Raw genomic sequence first — 12,686 nt, forward strand, 5'->3', positions numbered from 1 at the left:
TACTCAGAGCCTGGCTCAGCTGAGGCTGCTGGCCTGGGAGCCTCTGACCTCCCTGGACACAGTCTGCAGACTGTTTTCCCAGGAGCAGCATTAAAATAAATTTCCATAAAAGTATCTGCTTTCATCCTAAAGACTCAACGTGCTGGTGGATGGAGCCTCGTCTGGTAAATGGTGTTGATATTTAATTGCCTCTAAAACTCAGAAGTGGTATTTAAATCGAGCTGGCGCAATTCACAGGACACCACCAGCCTTGCTCTGGCTGCCTGCTCTCTCTCTGAGCTCTGCCCATGATTTCTGCTCCCCAGATGAACCATCTGACACTTGGCTGTGGGAGCAGACATCCCATTACTGCCTGATCCAAGAGCCCTGGGAGACTCTGTCTCTCCAAGGGACTCGCTCCTGCTGCAGCTCTGCATTGGAGTCAGGGGTTGCTTCAAAGAGTTGGGAAAATTGGGAAGGAGCTTCTCTTTTGGGTCTGGCAGAGGAGATAAAGCTGCTCCTGGGCACCCCTGTAAAGTGGAGGGGGCCAGCCTGGGGGATTTGGGGACATGGAGCAACACCTCATGATGTATCTCAACCCAAACTCCCTGCAGACTGTCTCAGGCCTCTCACAGAGTGTGGCTCATTTCTCTGATCACTTTTTTGATCAGAGAAAGTGACCAACCATCACTTTTCCCAAGTCTTTCTCGGTTCATAATTTTAATTCATTTAAAGCTGACCACTCAGTTGACTGCTGAGCCAATAAATGGGGCTCAGGCTCTCCCTACAGATCCTCTCACACCCCTCGCTGTTTCTGATGCAGGTGCTCAGGAACACAAGCAAGATGCCTTTAAATCAAGATGCTCAGGTCACCCTTGCAGGGCAAGTAACTCTGGCCGGGTGGAAAGGGGAGGAGGAGGTGGCCACGTGTCTGCTCTGCAGGAGATGATGATACCACCGATGAGAGCGTGAAACTGCCAGAGACAGAGTCAGGCATTTGATTTTTTCTAAGCTAAGCATGTAAATGAGACTGGCATAATCGGTCTGTGTTTCCCCTTCCTTTCTGTAGAGGAATATTTTGGGTTGAAGTGTCTGTGATGTGACTGATGCAGCAAGTCAGCGCTGTCAGAGCCTGATTCACGAGTCGGTGCTGCAGTGCTGGGGGTGGGAGCGGGTAACCTTGGCTCCTGCTCCTCCTCCTCCTCCTCCTCCTCCTCCTGCTCTGCTGGGAGCCTGGGATCCGGTGTCACCGGCAGGTGCTGCCGGGAGCGGCTCTGTCCCCGCTGGAAAGGGGCAGACGCACAGGGAGGGTTCTCCTCGCTCACCGCAGCACGGGGACAGCGAAACCAGCAAAGCTGGGTCACTGCCAGTGGACCAGGCAGGGGCATGGAGCAGCCCAGATGTCCCCTGAAATATTGCTGCTGGACACGAGAGGGTCTGGGTTTTTAGTGTGGGTGACTCTCGGTGCTGAAGTTAAGCCAAATCTCTTCATATTTCCCACAGAACTCGAGTGCGATCTTATCACAGGAGCTGCAGTAGGGCCTGTGCATTGGCACAGCTCCTTTGCTATTGTTGAGAAAGTCTTGGTCTGCGAAAATTTAGAGTAATAATGATCCCCCCCGAAGCATATTGTTCCTCTCTATTCTGTGTTTGCCCTGGTAGCTGCACCTTTAAAGCAGAGAGGGCACCCCAAGAAAAGCCACTGCTTCAGCCCACCCAGGACAACACTCCAAGGGAGGGAGAGAGCTTTGCCAGCCGAAGATCTACTGGAAAGAAGCCTTTAGCTGATTAATTTTCCAGGTTTCCCACAACTATTTTGGGAGCTTTTGTCTCCCATTGTTATAAGACAAATTTCTAAGCCACTCTTCAGGAGGAGCTGGGCAGGGATGTGATGTCCTGGCCAGCCCCCAGCCCCATCCATCCCTGTGGGATGTCTCCCACTTGTTCCAAGGTGCTCCTGCTCCTGCTGGGGCTGGGCTGGGCTCCCGGCACCAGGCAGGAGGAGGGACTGGAGCACCAGTGACTGCACACAAAAGCATGGGAAAAAACCTGCTGTGATTTACCCACACGGGATTCAATAAACATTAGATCTGATGGCATTCATCGTTTTTTCATAGCATGCTCGATTACTGCTTCAGTTATTGCTCAAATGACATCATTCCTGGCAAAGGAATTGATTGATTTTTTAATGAATATTCATATGGCATTTCAGCCAGGAGTAGGCATTAATATTCTAAGAAAGAAGAATGAAACGTACATCCTAATTTAATGAATGATTGTAAATATGTATCTGATGGATAATGTGACGATGAGCATTTAAAAAGGCATCCATAGTCACCTCGGGGGCTTTTTTTGGGAACAAAGGGGCAGCCAAGGTGCAGGCAAGGCAAAAGGGTGAGGGATGGACTGGCCCACCTGGTCAGATGTCACCACAGATCTCCTGTCACTCGCGCTGGGATTCTGCAATGCTCTGAGATAAATCATATATTGATAACACTCGCTGATCCCAGGCAATGCTGGGGCTGTGACGTGGAAAACAGCGATGAGAGCGAGATGTGAAGCTGGACACAGAGGCGGAGGGACAGCAGAGAGCCCCCATTTCCCCCCCTGCCCCTCTGTCCCACCCCAGAGATGCCGGGGGCTGGCTGGAGGCAGGTAAAGCATCGGCTCAATCCCCCCGTGGAGCTCTGTCATGTTCAATTCCCTTCATCAGATTACGGCTGCGAGGCTCGTGGTCCCCGAATGTACATGTATTTGTCAGACATTCTTAAGATGTCTCCCCGTTCTGAGCGCTGATCCTTTGTGAAGGCAACAGTTGTAGTGCTTAAACAGCGGCAGCAGCCTCGCTTCTCCCCCTCGTGCCATCCCGGCTCTGGAAAACGCTAAAACGCCGGGCTTAGAGTGCCAGTGCTTCGAGCCTCATCAAACAGGCGTTTAATTTAAATGCGCCTTCGGTCCCGGGGGCAGAGCGCGCACCTGAAGCATCCTCTGGACGCAGGGATAAATCAGGGCATCGCCGCTAAAGTCACCGAGGTGACAGGCACCAAAGGCTATTTATACCCCGCGGCGATCCATTGTGCAAGGGAGAGAACGGGCCCTTCTGCTGACAAAGCACAAACCGCCTCGGCCCGGCGTGAGATGCGAACAGCAATCCCCGAAATTCCCTGCGAGCCCGCGGAGCCGCAGCCGGGACCTGCCCTGAGACCGAGGAATGGGGACCTTGGTAGGAACAGAGCTGCTTTTTCTCCCCCTTCCCAACCAACCCACCCGCTGTTCCTCCTGGAGCTGGCAGGGAAGAGGGATAACCTCCGCAGGGCATCTCCGGGCTGCGGGCTGTGCCCGGTGGTGCCCCGGGAGCAGCCCCGGGAGCGGCCCCGGCTCCCGTTTGCTCATCCCCGCGCGTGGGACTGAGTTTGCCGATAAAAATACAGCCAGAGTTATGCTTGGTATGGAACAAGCAGGCAGTAGCTGCCGAAGACTTCACAACATCCCGCTCCTGGCTCGCCTCCAAAGCACCAAAACAAAACAAAAATTCAGTTGGCATCTCTGCGGATTGAAGCAAGTTTTTCTTTTTGCAGCAATTGCTGAACAAACGTTTCGATACTTGTGCCGCCGCCCCCGTCCCTGCTTTCTCCCCCGAATCATGTGCTGGAAGGAGGGAAAAGATGTTCAAGGTCATGGGCATGCTGTGAACAGAATGCAGAATCCCAGGAGCACTGAGGCTGGGAAAGCCCTCCCAGACCACCGAGTCCAGCCTGTGACCGATCCACACCTTGTCACCCAGCCCAGAGCACTGAGTGCCACCTCCAGCCCTTCCCTGGACACCTGCAGTCCTTCCCTGGATACATCCAGCCCTTCCCTGGACACCTCCAGCCCTTCCTTGGACACCTCCAGCCCTTCCCTGGACACATCCAGCCCTTCCTTGGACACCTCCAGCCCTTCCCTGGACACCTCCAGCTCTTCCCTGGATACATCCACGCCTTCCTTGGACACATCCAGCCCTTCCTTGGACACCTCCAGCCCTTCCCTGGACACCTCCAGCCCTTCCCTGGACACATCCAGCCCTTCCCTGGACACCTGCAGGGGTGGGGACTCCACCACCCCCCTGGACAGCCTCTTCCAACCCTTTCTGTGAAGAAATTCTTCCTGAACAAACCTGTTCATTGCCCATCTCTGTCCTCAGTGGCCTCTCTGCACTCTGTCACCAGAGTGGAGCTCAAGCCATGGGGGTTGGGGGCCTTGGCCCAGCAGCGCCTGCAGGAGTGGGGTGTTTCTCCAAACCACTCTCTTATCATGCTGAGGGCTTTTGGACCCCCAGGGAGGTGCAGCTTTTACACCCGGGCTGAACTCAACCCTTCAAATTCACCTTCCTCCCATCCATGGGCTGCACCCTTGCACCAGCCAGGAAGGAGCACAACCCAGGAATTACAGCAGTCAGCCTGGGGAAAATCCCACAGCAGAGGCCTGAAATGAGGGAATTCAGGGTCTGGCCTCATATTTCTTGTGTGACACAGGACACAAACAATGTACATCTTCTGTAGGTTTGAGTGTTGCAACTTGACCTTCCAGGCTTTGCTTTCAACTGGTTTATTTATTTCCCCAAGAAAAAGCAGGTTTGTTTGAGAGGAAACAAGGTGAAACCCTGACCTTGCTGAAAGCACTGAGAGTTTGCCATTGATTGCAGCAGAATTAGACATTTACAGAGTTATAACCAGAGGTTCAGCTCTTGGTTCTTGCTTCTTTGCTGCTTGATGCTTTAAAGGAAGAGACCAAAAATCCTCCAGCCCTTCCCTGCATGCCCACCATTCATTCTCCCTCCTGCCAGCCCCCTCCTGCCCTCTCTGGAAGCAGCCACAGTCCTTGAAGCATGAAATTTTCCTGTCCTTATTGTAGCACATCGCTATCATGTCGTTACTGATCAGAAAAATTATCCTGTGTTTTCTCTGCATCCAGCCCTTTCCGAGGGCGTTCACAATGCGTGAGCACGGGCACAACTCAAGCAATCAATCTCTGTGGAAACCACCCCCTGCTCTTGCAGAGAGCAGTCGGTGCACTCCCCTGGCTCTGGGCAGCCAGAGTGTAGAAATGCATCAATCTGGGTGATTTTTGACCTGACAGCAGCCCCCACAAACGCTGCAATAGCAGCTTTGCAACCCAGACTCCCCACGTACCCAGAGGAGCTCTTTGTACAGTGTCTTAATCAGTACATAAAACGCTTTCAGTGAAATGCTGCCTTCTTCTGTCTATTTGTCACAACTGATGCTCTGGTGAACAGTAAATAGGAAATTTGTTGGCAAATCAGCACTACCAGCTCGGTTTGCAAGGAAAAGCTGGAGCACAGAACTCTAGGCAGCACTCCCTGTCGTGCCTCATGCTGGACCTTCAGTCCTTGAGGCTCAGCGAGTCCTGAAGGCACATAAATCTCTCCTCAACAACCCAGCAAAACCCAGACAGCGCGTGGTTATGTAATTGCCATCACTTCTGATGTTATTAAAAGGGCTGATTAAAGCAACGTATGCGCAAGAATCCCCCATCAGTTTTGCTGGGAAAGCTGCACATTGAAAATTCCGGCCCTTTTCACCGCCTGTGCTGCTCCCCGCCTCCCTCCCCTCCATCCCCATCCCCGTTGCACAACGCTGGTTTCATGTTTGCCACCAGACAGTTTGCAGTCAGCCTCACATGGAGAAGAAGGAAGTAACAGTGCCTACATTGCACAGAACTGCAAGCAAACGCCTTTCCAAGAAACTATTAAGCAGTGCTCATTTGAAGTTTAAACGAGAGAGGAGAGAAAAAAAAAAAAAAAAAAAAAAAAAAGACAAACTTGGAAGGATTTTTCTTGGCTCGGAGCTTTTTATGAAATTCAGATTTGAAGTGAAACGTGGCCAGGCAACACCAGTGGGGCAGCAGAGGCTGAGTGCAGGCAGGGATGCTGTGACAGAGCCGAGCCCTCCCCAGGGCCAGTCCCTTCCCTGCACCTTGTCCCCTTCCAGAGGGGCTGCAGTGACCCTGGGGCACAGCCTGGCACCCCACACGCTCTCCTCTGCTGATGCTGCCCGGCCCCACTGCCCAGCTGCCCCCCGCTCCATCAGCCCAGCGCTGCCCAGCCCCCGGCGCTGCCCGGGCTTGGCTTCGGCCGCAGAGCCCGGAGCCGGCGGGGCTGGCCGGGGGCCGGGGCTGCGTGGGTCCCTGTGCCCAGGGATGCTGGCAGGGCACCGAGCGGGACACGGCGCTGTGAAACGGCCCCTTTGTGCCGCACATAGCGGCAATTGTTCCTCGGGAGCTTTGCATGGACGAGGCCGCTGTCCCCCGGCGGCTTCAGACACCCTTGATGTCAGAACAAACGAACAGGCAGCATTAAAGTAACCGCGTTGGGCTTTTCAAATATACATCGCTGGGATTTATTTTTTAAACCGTGGCTCATTTTTCGAGGCAGGGAGATAAGACTGCTCTGGAAAAAAAAAAAAAATCTCTTTGCCCATCTAAATTCTCCCCATTACTGAGCAAATGGTTTGCAACAACAAATTTATTCCGCAGCGTCTCCTGTGCTCTTTTTTGTTTGAAAAAGGCACAAACAGATTGTGATTTTCTCTAACAGATTCACCATCTGGGAAATTTTTCATGCAACTCCTTTCCTCACTGGGAACAAGTTACTCAGAGGGGAATTCCCAGCAGAGAGCAGACTCTGAAGGGATGGGTCGTTCATTTAATTAGCATGCATAATCTGGATGTCCTTACTCAGGCAAAACTCTCACCAGGGCCAATGGGAGATTTATTTCTTTTTTTCAAGAACCAGCTAAGGACTTTGGTATTTGTCTCTTGGTGTTACATACAGTGTTTTCCTTGCAGGGAGAAGTTGGCTTTTGGCTGCATTCGAGGCTCTGATTTACTACAGTCTTGTGCATCCAAGGTCAGGACGTGGCCCCTGCAGGCCGTGTCACAAGGCTGAGCCCTGGCAGGAGCAGCTCCCTTTCACACACTTCCCCAGCCCAGGCAACGTCCCACGTTTTGGGGTGGAGGTCAGCAGGGGAAGAGGCTCCGCAGAGCCCCACAGGCAGCAGCACAGAGAAGTGTCCAGTTCCTAGAGCCCTTGTGCAAGGGATGGGGTGGGGTTTTTTTTCCTCTCAGCAGATTAATTTATCACTTGGGAAGATGCAGGAAGTGCAGGGATGCTCCTTTCATCTGTTACCTTAAAGCTGCTCCTGTGGAACACCAGCCCTGATTGCAGCCCCCCGAGAGCAGAGCGCTCAGAGCAGACTCCAGTGCCCGGCTCTGCTCCCACCTCAGCACAGCTCGGAGAGCTGCACAAGGAGATCTTACACTGAACAATTTTCACTGGCTCATTACTGGACAAAACTTCGCTTTGAACTGACGTTTTCTGGGCACGACGAGTGCTTTGAAGCAGGGAGACAAAATTAGTGCAGAGAGTTGGCAGGTGAAGAAATGACAGGGTGTTTTTTTTCTTTCCCCCAGCAGCAGGGCTGTCCAGGAGCTATGGAAACCTTGTTTGGCTAAATAAAAACTCAGAAAGATAACAAGGCTTCATATTTTCCAGCAATGTGTTTGCTGGAACAGCGTTCTATCTGTGTGTGCTGGAGGCTCCAGAACAGGCAAAGCTGTTCCTGAAGGGAAATGTGCTGTGCTGTTCTCCACAACTGGAAGCAAAAACTGTCTCCTACCTCCCCAGGAGGGAGGGAAATCAAGCCAATGATGTAGGAGAACCCTGGGAAGAATTGCAGTGAGCCTTCAGGCAGGTGAGGGGCTGTTTTCTTCTCCAGTCTGTTCCTGGTGACTTTTTGAGACTTGCAGCTATAATCTGGGACAAAACTTGGCCCCAAAGCTCCCTCTAGGAACTGGGCAAACAAGTTCTTCCCCAGGAGATGGCAAAGGCTCGATATTCACATATTACTGAAAGTGAAAATACATCCACCCTTTTCCCAATCCTCCTCTTTCTCAGAAACCTCCTTCCCCTTCAAGTTCTCCCCTGTGATTCTTCAGCTCTTGGGGTAACAGAAAGGAGCCTCTCCTACACACGTGGGGATGGTGGGCTGCTCTAGCCACACAGATGTCTCTCCAGTTTGGTCTGTAATGGTCCTGTCCATACCATTGTGGTTCTCCAAAACCTGTGCTCCAACTTTGCCAGTCGCTGGAGCGAAGTCCTGTCCAACATCCGTTTCAGGGCTTCATGCTGTTGAACATCACAGCAGCACTTTCCACACAAGGATAATAGGAATGTCAGTGTCCACCATAGCAGGAGTATTCCTCTGTTCCCATAGGAAGCATCACAACTGTGTCCTGAAACTACAGCTCTGCACAGCAAGTTCAGCTCCACCAGGGAAAGGAGGAAAGGCAGCACCTCCCAGGAACTAACTGCTGTGCCCCCAGTGGGAAGTGGCAGCTCCTTCCATCCCCTCTACCCTGTGCTGCCCTGTTTCGGAGAATCACAAAGTCACTCATTTTGGAAAAGACCTCCAAGATCAAGTCCAACCTTCAGCCCAAACAGTTCTCCCCCCCTGCCATCCCACCACCAGGACATCCCCACGTCACAACGATGCCACCACGAGAAGAGGAAATTCTTCCTTTTTCTTTCCAACCCATCCACCAACATGTTAACAACCCAAGTTTAATGTAGGTGGCATGTTTCATACAGAATCTTACAGGCACCCAAAACACCAGCTGGTGCCATGTTCTGAAGAGTTAACGAGGTGAAACTCCAACACTTCAGTCTCCTTCCAACGTTCCCAGGCTGAACAACAGGCCCAAGGCAGCTTCGCCACCGCACGGCTCCTCAGGGATCCCCCTGGCACCCAAACATTCCAAAGCTCTGGAGCCAGCAGGGCTCATTCTCCAAAGGGTTTGGAATAGCTCTGCAATGGACACACTCTCCCAAATCAGTATTTCTAATATTTTTCCTAATTAGTCTTAAGGGTGTTTTTAACCCACGATGTAGAATAGCAATGTTTAAAGACCAGACATGGAAAGAAAGGAACAATCCAAACAAACCATCTGCTCTCGCTGTTCAAGATGGGATCTGCATGAAGGAATGATGAAATGGAAATTGCAGTAATTTTAGAGTTAAAGCCATTTATATCTTTAATAGACGTAATATATTTTAGAGCCTGATCCATTCCTCCCAACACTGAATTTGGAAAGAGTGAAATATCCAAAAGAACATGAAATTCCCCAACGAGGCACAGTTTGCAAGAACCTGCTCAACATGAAATATTTCTGGCAAATATCATTATAAGCCACTCTCGAAAAGAAGAAAGTTCAACTTCCCGTTTCCTTACTTGTATTCTACAACATTTTGTGTGTCCCTTTATTAATAATGCCAGTTTTTTCAATGAAATTAAAGGCGGGGAAAGCTCAACTTATTATTTTCATGAACTTAATACAACATTTAGTCTGCCTCTTTCTCCCTCCCTCAGTTGTGGCTTGGCTCCCTTTCAGCTTCTAAGAAAGTTTTGGAATCTCAATTCTGCAAGAAAGAAATACTTTGGCAAAATAATCCTGTAAGCTTTTTTTTAAAAATTAAAACCAATGAATTTACATTCTGAACCATTCCCAAGATCTTACTTACTCTGCAACCTCCTGGGGATGTTGTGAGGTTTAATTAGCTCCGGTTGGAAAAGGCTTTGAAAAGGAAAAGTGCCAAATATTGCTCCACTCAGGTAGAGCTAAAATGTCTAAATTATTACATCATAAAACAAATAATTAGAAAATTAATTCCTCTTCCTTGCCAGCGTGACTTCACAGGGACTTCACTTCCCCAACGTGCTGGTAGGATCACACCACCGAGGTGTCCAAGTGTTGGTAATGACCCAAAATCAGAGATTTTTGAACATCATGGTGCATTTGAGGCCACCTCAATCACTTAATTTTGGGGTAGTCTAACACTGTTTGCCCCGGGAGACCTGACCCTCAGGGCATTCTCAGTGCAGGTACTCAGCCACCTTTGGAGAAGATGCTGGGGAGTCCCTGAGCTAACGCAGCTCAGCCCCAAGGGCCTCTCTGGAGGAACATCTGGGCATTTGGCACAGGTTATTTTTTGTGATTTAACAAGGACACGTTCTTCTTCCTCAGAACACAGGGCCAGTGGAAATCTGAGCAGCCAACGTGGGTTTACTGAAGGAAGGTGTGAAAGTGAGGCACAATCTCCTGCTCACCAAGGACATGATAATGACCCGAGGCTCCCAAGATGAGATTTTAATGCTCTGTGAACACGAGGTTTCACTCAGCATCAGTCACTTACCCACATCTGCTCTTGGCAAGGGTCTCTCAGCCCCCAGGAGTGACCTTGTGAGGCTCCAGCTCCAGGGCAGATCCCCCCATCCTGGCAGCTGCTCAGCAGGGACAACTCAAAAAAGGCTCGCTCAGGCTGTCATATTTATGGAATAAAGCAGTTGGCTCGCAGTCAAATTACAAGTGATGAAAAAGGTTGTGAGACTCCTTGTACCCACGAGCTCCTTTGTTCCTTGACCAAATTAGCGCTGGAAGAACCACCTGCTATTCATGTGTTAATCGCATGATCGCTGCTCCGCTTTACAGGCTCACACACATCAAAGCCGGCCGTGTCACCCTGTTCCTGTGGGGGTTTTCAAAGAACACCGTGAAACCAGAGGAGTTCACGACCTGCCGACTGCCCAGGCCTTTATCTCCTCAAACCACCCCAGGTTTGGCCAGGCAGTTGAGTGTGTCCATCACAGAGGACCAGGCAGGCACTGGACCACAAATCAGCACTAACCACCCTTTTACCCAAGGAGCGCTGAAGTTCAGCCATTCCCAGGTGAAACCAGGTCCCAGCACCCAAAGAGGGTGCCAGCTGCTTTCCCAGCCCACTCCAGAGCTGTTTGCTGTGGGCTGTGACAGGTTTTCTGCAGGAATTCTGGAGCACAGCCACCCCGAGAGCCTCCCCAGCCTGCAACGCTCGGGGCTGGCAGCTGTACTGGGCAGGGAGGCACCAGGCTGGGGAGTACTGGGAGCCCTCTCTGCACACAGAGCGAGCTGGAGCTCACACACACCTACAGGACACTCAGCATCTGGGGCCCACAGAGCAATCCCAGAAAAGGCTCTGGGGAGCTCTCTGTTGGGAGGAAAGTTCCAGACACCAGTTTGTGACAGATGCTGATGCTACATCTTTTTGCTGCAGAAAGAGCCTTTGGCTCTCTTGGGGCTAATCTAAAGTTCACACCACCGCGGCCATTATTTGTTCAGCTCTGCTGTTCAGCTGCATTATCTGCAACACTCCATAATGAGAGAATTTCGGGGAGTGCTTCAGCTTTGGGCTCCACACAGAAGCTTCTCTATTTTCTATCCACAAGCCTCCAAACCAAAGTATGTCAGCAGCAGACTGCACCACTCACAAGCTGAAATGGGAAGGATCTTTCCCTGTGTGTAGCTGGAACTCACAGCTCTGACCAAGGAGCTGATAAAAAACCAGTTACATAATTTCACTCTTGCTTATTTTCCTATGATTGACCCCAAAGATTTCGTGGAGGGAGGGAAAAAGGTTCTGCGTAATTTTTGCCAACTTGTTTTCAAACAGTTCCTTAAAGAATGCAGGGAAAAAGGCAATATTCCATCATAAGGCAAAACAAACAAACAAAAGCAGAATAAAAATAAACTTTAGGCCAGCTTCTGGGCTCCATAAATAGAGTTACTTAACTGACTGCACAGTGGCATCTTAGATCAAGACCAGTAGAACTGAGCTTAAAATTCAACTGCCTTTTTGAGGTGTTGGTAACGCTCTGCAGCGACCCTCCCTCTCCTGCTGCAGAGGTAGAACAATTTGTGTCATTTCAGGGAACAGCTATTGCCAGCTCAGACTGCACTCTGCTTCCAGTCTCTCCTAGGTAAGACAGCCTCACCTCGTTGTGCTCCGTGAGACAGAAAAATCTCTGTGAGAACGCTGGAATGAATCAATTCAGGGAAAAGTAGAACCAAATGCCAGGATCTCAACACTGAGCATCATTGCAATGGCTCCCCCAGAATCACTGCAAAATGAGAACATATTTGCCGTGACTGGGAATTTCAGGAGCACATGACAGCAAGCCCTGCTCCCATCCCTCCTGTGGATTTGTGCTGTTAGGGAAAGACTCAATTACTCAGCACTAAATGCCTGAAAAGGACAAAGCCACTCAAAGCTACATAATCACCTTAAAGTGGAGAAACAGGAGAATGGGGCAAATGTATGTCTTGCATAAGTCTAAAAATAAAAGAGGAAAAGAATCCCAAAGCCCTACAGTCTGTTGAATTTTGGGCCCAGATTCTTATTGGGAACATGCAAAAGGAAAACCTACAAGAAAGATACTTATTACATGCCTGAGACATTAAGGAACATTTTTAGGAAAATGGTGAAGATGGGTTAAGAGTGTGGAGTGCAAAATTATCTGGTTTCTGTCCTCCAGATAAATCATTGCCTTTTTCATGGCCACATGAATACAGGAACAGCAGCAAAATAAGCTCTTAATTAAAAGAAACTTACACTAACCTGCACTGTGCAAAGAATAAAACACCCAGTCAAGTGTTGCACTTTGATAACCAAAATGCCACCTCGACCTTCAAATAGATACAAATTCCAGAGACAAGCATGTTAATTTATGCACAAAATTTACCACTGAGAAATAAATTAATTTATATTAGAAAAAAAAAAAAAAAAGAAGAAGAGGATATTGAGACATTTCAGGGCTAGAAGAAAAGTCACCTCCTGA

This window comes from Anomalospiza imberbis, chromosome 21 (assembly GCF_031753505.1).
Source record: "Anomalospiza imberbis isolate Cuckoo-Finch-1a 21T00152 chromosome 21, ASM3175350v1, whole genome shotgun sequence".
In the NCBI taxonomy this organism is placed as follows: domain Eukaryota; kingdom Metazoa; phylum Chordata; class Aves; order Passeriformes; family Viduidae; genus Anomalospiza; species Anomalospiza imberbis.